We start from the raw sequence: 7,828 nt of genomic DNA, 5'->3' as shown, positions 1-7,828 counted from the left end.
GTTATAAGAATGAATTTGGGGTCGTGACATAAACATGAACCTGGATGGCCATTGGACCGTCATTCGGAAGATGTGGAACATCCGTAAAACTGTTCCATACATGAATCTGTGAAAAACCGTGATTTATTTTCGAAAAATTTACAGTTCGAAGTGTTTTCGAGAAAATCGCGAAGTTCTAGAATCAGTATCATCAGTACACCACTTATACGGATCTTCCGGAAGACAGTTTTGTGGTCATTCGGGACCATGTTTATGTTACGACCCAAAATTATTTCTTAAATCACACTTCCACGTGTTTTCGGAAAAAACCGAACTTATGTATCAGTTTAATGGATTGATCATTTTACGGATGTTCCAGGTCTTCCAGACGACGATCCCATGGCCATGCAGGTACATGTTTGACGAATGCACCCACATCGACTATAGGAAAGGCTTCCCGCAATCGGCAGCATGACTGGGCCGGCGTCATCCGGTCGGCATCGACTTGCACTGGTGTGAAAGAGTCAAGTAGTTCTTTCACAACAATCCAATAAGGCTGTCCACGAGACAGTTGCGATCAGGTGACTTTTTTGTTTACCAAGAATTTTCGACAGATCATAGTAGAACTGACAGTTCATTCTCATATGAATTTCTGCTTTGTTTATGTTTACATTCAGCACCATAAACACCAGATCACTCACACACTCTTGATTTCTAGCTGTCAGTTCCACTGAGAAACGTCGTTTGGATCACCTTATTCAGTGCTGGCCAGAGCAAGGGGGGTGACTCTATCTACGATGCAGGAAAAATTGTGTTTTGCTGTGGTTAGCTGCGTGCACGCTGAGTAGATATGAAGAAGATGGATGACGATTTTGAAGATTTCCTGCAAAGATGATGCGCGATGCAAGTAGATACGAAAAATCAAAGAAGATTTTTCGAAGTTTGATTCGCTTGTGTGAGATTTGTTGAGCATCTAGAATTGAGATTTAGATGTGTCGCCCCACTCGGGCCAGAGCACGTCTTGGTCTGGTGTGAATGCTACCATGTACTTGCGACCAGGAACGCTCCAGCCCATAGTAAAAACGCTGCATCACTTCTGATCGGCCACAGATGTGTCATGAGATCCATCGCTGTGGGCCATCATGGTTAAGTGCGTTGCGCGTTACAGCGTCACCATCATCGGTGTCGTGAAGCAATGGCATCTATGTACCAGGTCCGGGCTGAATAAGAATAGAACTAAATGCTCAACATATTTGTTCTGTCCACTAGTGGTCCTACGTCAAGCTTCTGTACGTGCCCCTAGGCACAGACCCTTCTACTTTTTTTTTTTTTAAATTCATCAAGAAATGGCTATGTTATGTCATTGCAAACTTGCTGTTACACGTTTTTCTGAGGCTTCGTAGTCGACTTAAAATATTTTACCCACCGTATTCGGAGTGTTAAGTGATTCAGTACTCTTTGAAGTGATTCCTTTTTTTGTACGATTCCATGTCAAAATTTCAATCATAACTAGCGCCAACTTTTTTCCACCAATCAGGATTTGCACCGTTAGTGGTTAACGTCATGCATATGTTATTTTTAACAGTTCAGTGGTATTATTTTACTTGGTATCTGTATAGAGCCGTGCTTCCAGTTTTTTTTTTTTTTTTGTTAATTACTTTATTTGTACAGGCTCATTCGAATAAACTTTACAGAGCCAAGTTATCATTTTCTTTATACATTATAAATGTCTTAAATCTAAAATTAAAGGATTGGAACCGATTACTCGCGGTCTTCTCGAGGTTAGTGGATGACAATTGTTTGGATCGGGAGAGGGAAAAGGAGATTTGGAATATGATTTTTGATTAAAAAATTTCACTATTTCTAAAACAAATACTTAATCCTATCAACGTTATATCAACTCTGTAATTATACAATTATTACAAAAACAAATCTACAAAAAAAAAAAAAACACACACACATACAAAACACAAACTAAACACAAGGTTAATCAAACTTACAATCTATGGTTAATATTCTTCAAGAAAACATATATGAGTTGCATAAACTCCAGATCGCGTCTAGCCAAAATATCCCGAACTGGAACATTAGGTTGTCTACCTCGAGCCCGAAGGGAATCATACAACTCGGATCTGACTCCACGGTGCTCAGCACATGACCAAATAATGTGATCTGCGTCCTGGTAACCTTGTCCAGATTCACAGAGATTACTGTCCCCCAGCTCAACACGGAACAAGTGAGCGTTTAACGAGTAGTGATTGGACATGAGGCGAGACATCATACGAATGAAGTCTCAACCCACATCTAACCCCTTGAACCAAGGATACTTCGACACCTTAGGGATGATTGAATATAACCATCGTCCCAAACTCCCTTCACTCCATTTATTTTGCCAGCTGGCGAGGGACTGTTGACGATAAATGAAGAAAAATTCGTCGTAGGCGATTTGTCGATCGTAAATATCGCCTTCCATAGCGCCCACCTTTGCAAGCGAGTCCGCCTTCTCATTGCCCGGAATCGAGCAATGAGATGGGACCCATGCAAAGGTGATGACAAAAGATCTTAAAGATAAAACACTTAGAAGCTCTCGTATTTTCATGAGAAAATACGAGGAGTGCTTTACCGGCCTCATGGAGCGAATAGCCTCGACAGAACTGAGACTATCCGTAAAAATAAAATAATGATCTGGTGCAAGTGAGGCGATCGTTTCTAGCGTATAATGTAGTTGCCGCAAGATATTTGAAGGACATAGAATGAGTGATCGGTTTACCCAAAAGTTGAAGCTTTGGTTGTGCTGGGCTATGCTTCCTAGAAAAAACGACCAACTCAGTTTTCTCTGTGGAGAATTCGATACCTAGCTGGATAGCCCAAGTAGACAAATTGTCTAAGGTATCCTGTAAGGGTCCTTGCAGGTCGGCCTCTCTGGGTCCTGTCATAGACACTACTCCGTCATCTGCAAGTTGTCTCAACGTGCAGTTGTCCCTTAGACAATTGTCAATTTCTCTGACGTAGAAATTATACAGAAGGGGGCTTAAACATGAGCCCTGGGGGAGACCCATGTAGCTAAATCGTGAAGCTGTAGAGTTTCCATGAGAAAAGCTCATATGTTTCTCTGACAGCAAATTGTACAAAAAGTTATTAATTAATGGAGAAAGGCCACAAGCGTGGAGTTTGTCTGAAAGGACTTCAACCGATACTGAATCAAAAGCCCCCTTGATATCCAAGAAGACAGAAGCCATTTGCTCTTTATTAGCAAAAGCCAACTGAATTTCAGTGGAAAGCAACGCGAGACAGTCGTTCGTTCCCTTGCCCCTACGGAAACCAAATTGAGTATCTGAGAGTAGGTGGTTCAACTCAACCCATTTGTCCAGGCGAAAAAGGATCATTTTCTCCAACAATTTTCGAATACACGATAACATCGCAATGGGACGATACGAATTGTGATCTGACGCGGGTTTTCCAGGCTTTTTAATGGCTATAACTCTCACCCGCCTCCAATCATCCGGAACAATATTAAGCTCCAGGAACTGACAAAACAAGTTCAACATGCGCCTCTTAGCGACGTCTGGGAGGTTCTTCAACAAGTTGAACTTGATTCTATCAGCCCCCGGAGCCGAATTGCCACACGAAAGGAGCGCGAGTGAGAGCTCCAGCATTGAAAAAGGCTGGCTGATCTCGTCTACCGAATTCGTCGTTTCGCGAGGAATCATCTGTGCCGGCACAGAATCAGGACATACTTTTCGCGCGAACTTGAGAATCCAACTATCGGAGTACTCCTCGCTCTCGTTGTTTGAAGAACGGTTACGCATCCTTCGCGCCGCATTCCAAAGCGTATTCATCGACGTTTCGCGCGATAATCCGTCCACGAATTGCCGCCAGTATCCGCGTTTCTTGGCTTTGATGAGGCTCTTGAGTTCGCGTTCAAGAGCCGAGTACGCTTCGAAATGTACGGGTGTTCCACGTTTCCGGAAAAGCTTAAACGCGTCGGACTTTTTACGATAAACCTCAGTGCATTGCTGGTCCCACCAAGGGGAAGGAGGTTTCCTACGGAAAGATGTTCCTGGAACCGGCCGAGTTTGAGCTTGGAGCGCGCTGTCCAAGATCAGATTGGAGAGGAAGTTATATTCCTCCAACGGTGGAAGCCCTTCTACCGACGTTAGGGCATCTTCTATCACATTCTTGAACTTTGTCCAATCGATATTACGGGTAAGATCGTACGCGACGTTAACGGGTTCCGACGGATTGAACCCACTGGCAACTGAAACTTTGATCGGCAAGTGATCACTACCGTGGGGATCTTGGATCACATTCCACGTGCAATCCAACGATAATGAATTAGAGCAAAGTGTGAGGTCTAATCTACTTCCATTCGAGGATGGGCCAGCCAAACGTGTTACTTCTCCATTGTTAAGAATTGTCATATTAAAGCTGTCGCAGAGGTCATATATCAAAGTAGAACGGTTGTCATCATACAGTTCCCCCCAGCCTGTACCGTGGGAATTAAAATCTCCCATAATCAACCGTGGAGCAGGAAGTACCGAACAGATATCTGAAAGTTGTTTGCGATTAACAACGGCTCTAGGAGGAATATAAACAGAAGCAATACAAAGGCTCTTACCTTTAATAATAGCCTGACATGCAACAATTTCAATACCTGGAAATTGTGGAAGATTCACTCTATAGAAGGAATGGCACTTTTTGATCCCCAAAAGTACCCCTCCTCCACGCGAATCCTCACGATCCAGTCGAATAATGTTAAAATCATAAAAAGGAAGATCGATATCTGAAGAGAGCCAAGTTTCACAAACAGCAAATGCATCACAATCATTATTGTGAATTAAAAACTTAAAAGAATCTAATTTAGGAATGAGACTTCGACAATTCCACTGTAGAACAGTGATCAAAATGCTTCCAGTTTTTGGCACACCCTAAATTCAGTAAAGACTCGAATTTGTCAGCCCCTCCACGCATCAGATTTTTATCTTTCAATAATTTCACATAACCGAAATTCCAAATCTTTCTCATTTATTTTCAAGATGGATGTTTAAGGTATAATTTTGTGTGATAAATCACTGAAAAAAGGGCATGGGCTTCGTAGAACATAAGAAAAGATTTTCTAAAATGAGGCTCACAAAATCGTCTAATAAATGCTACGAGCTATTTAGTTTTACGACCACTCTGTGCTCGGCCGATAACAAAACCCGTTCGAATTATCAGTGCAAAAATATGTTATCGTTGCATTCTAATTCAATTAAACCCCAGTGGAAGTAGCATAGCTCTGGCCGGTATCTGTTCCGCAACCATCAGGTTCACAACACCCGTGCGATAAGTATATATACCTACATAGAGTCGCCTTAGAACAAACGCGAACCAGAGAGCGCCGCCGGTGGATGTTCTAAATTTAACCGCCTGTCGGAGGGAGGGCTGGTGCTGTTCTCGCTGCCGATGTCTCTATCAGGTTAGCGTTGTTAGCATCAGCACCGTTCCGTCCCGTGTCCTGCCTGGTAGGTTCATCTACCGTCCGACACATGCGAGTATGGTTACTCTTCCATCCATCCATTTCCCAGCTATTCTTCGTGCCGGTTTCTGAGATTACTTTTGTGTTTGGCGTGTTTGCGATTGCATGCACTTTGTGGTCATCATCATCATTTGCATTGTATATTATCGGTATTCATTCTACTGTTATGCGTTGTACAGGCAGGGAAGGTTCAGAAATTGATTTAAATAATGAACGCTGAAAGATTATTTATAACGGCCTCGATAGCGCAGTCGGTAGCGCGTAAGTCTCATAATCTTAAGGTCGTGAGTTCGATCCTCACTCGGGGCAGTAACTATTTTTTACTGGATGGATGCAGGGTTGCAGATCTTAGCTTAATTTTGACCTAAAAAGCTTCACCCGGGTGGAAATTTTGCTATTGATATCTCAAGTTGATGTATTAAGTAACAATTAAAGTTCTACTGGCTGAATAAAGTTTTCTAAGTTATTTATATGTAAACTGTACAAATCCATAGAACTTCACATAATTTATGTTATTTGAATAAACAAAATATCATTGGTTCTCCCAACCATTCAGGAGTTCAGATCTACAGGCTGAACAAATAATTCTACGATGTTTTGTTGAGTGTCAGACATATTGTTGGGTTGTATGCCATGTCAGGAAGGTCATCGATACTTAACCCCACTCACCGTTTTCAATGAAAGTAACCGTGATTATTGAACTGAAACGAATCCTCATTATGGCTTTCAATCCTTTTCGCGTCGTGGAAAGCACTTTGGAAGCCCTCGATCTCTCCGACACGGTCATGAATACCGCTGCCTGCGCTCTTCACAGTTGTCCCAGACCCGTTGTTGGATGTAGAGAGAGGGTCTTCCAACCTGCTCTAGTAGTCAAGTACCACGTTAATGTTGGATTACGTCTTCCTGATGTCTGTTCGAATTCCAGTGGTGTATTGTATGCAGCTCTTCACCTTCCACCACGGCTCCATCGGCCGACAACGCATCTGTTGCAGTTAGCGCTGTAAACGTAGCTCATCTCCTGCGCATATACTACCAGAATGTTCAAGGACTACGGACCAAGGTAGATTCGTTCTTTTTGTCCGCTAGCGTGCGATTATGATGCCATTGTATTGTCGGAGACATGGTTCGATGACCGTTTATACTGTGCTCAGCTGTCCGGGAATGCCTTTTCGGTTTATCGCACAGACCGTAATGCCTCCAACATTGCAAAAACTAGTGGTGTAGGTGTCCTAATCGCTGTTTCATCTAGTTGGAACAGTTATATCGATCCGACACCTGTTACCGATGCTCTAAACAGCTGTGGGTTAGAATCACTAAACCAAGTCAAGTTATTAGTGTAGGCGTGATCTATTTCCCTCCTGACCACCGCAATGATGTCATTAGTATTCAGGACCATGCGAACTCTATCGGTGCTATTGTTTCCAATTTTGAATTCAATTTCTATACTCTGCAGCTCGAAGATTATAACCAGCCTTTGCTCCGGTGGAGTAAGTCGTACGATGGGTCTTTCCAGGTTGAGCCTTAATCGGTTCTATCGGCTGCTAGTTCAACGCTTATCGACGGTTTCGCTTTACCTGGCCTCATGCAGATCAATTGTGTATCGAATAGGAACGCTGCGTTCCAAGCTGAAATCCAAGCAATTTTAGAGTGTTCCATTATATGTTTGCATAGAAACTATAAGAGTTCAAATATATGCGTCATGTCCGACAGTCAAGCTGCTCTACATGCTTTAAAGTTGGCGACATGTACATCAAAACTTGTCTGGGAGTGTGTTCAATCACTTCAACACTTGTCATAATCAAGTCAACTTATATTGGATTCCTGGTCATTGCGGGATTGAGGGAAATGAAAGAGCTGATGCACTAGCAAGACTCGGATCTTCTCATAAGTTCATCGGGCCAGAGCCTTTTTGTGGCTTATCGGCTGCATCTCTTAGAATGGAGAATATTCAAAAGTGGAGGAAAACTGGAAGAACACTTCTATTGCTAGGCAGTCGAAGCGATTCATTAATCCAAACATTTCTGTGACCCACAAAATCCTGGAACTTTCTAAGAAACATCTTAGTATATATGCAGGTCTTAAAACAGGTCATTGTCCGAGTCGTTATTACTTGAAGCTGATTGGGAAACTTCAAGATGATGTATGTCGCTTCTGTGGCATAGAAAAGGAAGACTCGGAACATTTGCTATGCCACTGTCGATCAATTTTCAATAAAAGGCTTCGAAAAGGGGCTGATAGAACCCTTTGACATTTGGAGAACAACTCCCAGTACGGCAGTGCACTTTATTCGAAGTATAATGCCGTGCTGGAAAAATGCTATTAGTCAAACGT

General features: G+C 42.6%; 1 non-coding gene across 1 annotated transcript; it reads left to right on the top strand.

The window, feature by feature from the left end:
- The first annotated feature begins 5,733 nt into the window (after positions 1-5,733).
- Positions 5,734-5,806, top strand: TRNAM-CAU (transfer RNA methionine (anticodon CAU)). Its single transcript has one exon. It is a non-coding gene; the product is annotated as a tRNA-Met (tRNA).
- Positions 5,807-7,828: the final 2,022 nt, after the last annotated feature.

This window comes from Ochlerotatus camptorhynchus, unplaced genomic scaffold, assembly GCF_037179485.1.
Source record: "Ochlerotatus camptorhynchus isolate MF236.1 unplaced genomic scaffold, CSIRO-AGI_Acam_v1.1 ptg000132l, whole genome shotgun sequence".
Classification (NCBI taxonomy): domain Eukaryota; kingdom Metazoa; phylum Arthropoda; class Insecta; order Diptera; family Culicidae; genus Ochlerotatus; species Ochlerotatus camptorhynchus.
The sequence above is the reverse complement of the archived record's forward strand: the minus strand, read 5'-3'. Positions and strand labels throughout refer to the sequence as shown.